The following is a 685-nucleotide window of genomic DNA, read 5'->3' on the forward strand; positions in this document are numbered from 1 at the left end:
GAGAATTAAGTTCCAACATGGGACAACTAAGGGTGGAACATCAAGAGCACTGTAGTTAGTAACTTTGTCTTAAAGTTATAAATGTCCTATGAATCCATCATCTCTCTTAAATGAAAAATGTTCTAATTCAAAAGAACAAGAAGTACATGAGTTTCGAATTTATCCTTGAACTTAGTTTAATTATATTGATGTGGTGACAATATTTCTTGTTTTCTGAATGAATGCTTGAACAGTGCATATATCTTTTGAAGTTGTTGTTTAAGAATGTTAAATATGTTGGCTCTTGAAAGAATGATGACAAGGAGACATGTTATTTGATAATCTAAAAAATCATAAAAATGATTCGTGAAGCAAGAAAAAGCAGCAAAGAACAAAGCTTGCAGAAAAAAAAAAAAGAAATAGCGAAAAAAATAGAAAAAAAAAAGAGAAAAAGCAAGCAGAAAAAGCCAAAGCTCTTAAAACCAAGAGGCAAGAGTAAAAAGCCAATAGCCCTTAAAACTAAAAGGCAAGGGTAATAAAAAGGATCCCAAGGCTTTGAGCATCAGTGGATAGGAGGGCCTAAAGGAATAAAATCCTGGCCTAAGCGACTAAACCAAGCTGTCCCTAACCATGAGCTTGTGGCGTGAAGGTGTCAAGTGAAAACTTGAGACTGAGCGGTTAAAGTCAAGGTCCAAAGCAAAAAAAA

The sequence above is a fragment of the Arachis ipaensis genome, chromosome B05, assembly GCF_000816755.2.
Source record: "Arachis ipaensis cultivar K30076 chromosome B05, Araip1.1, whole genome shotgun sequence".
NCBI classification, from domain to species: domain Eukaryota; kingdom Viridiplantae; phylum Streptophyta; class Magnoliopsida; order Fabales; family Fabaceae; genus Arachis; species Arachis ipaensis.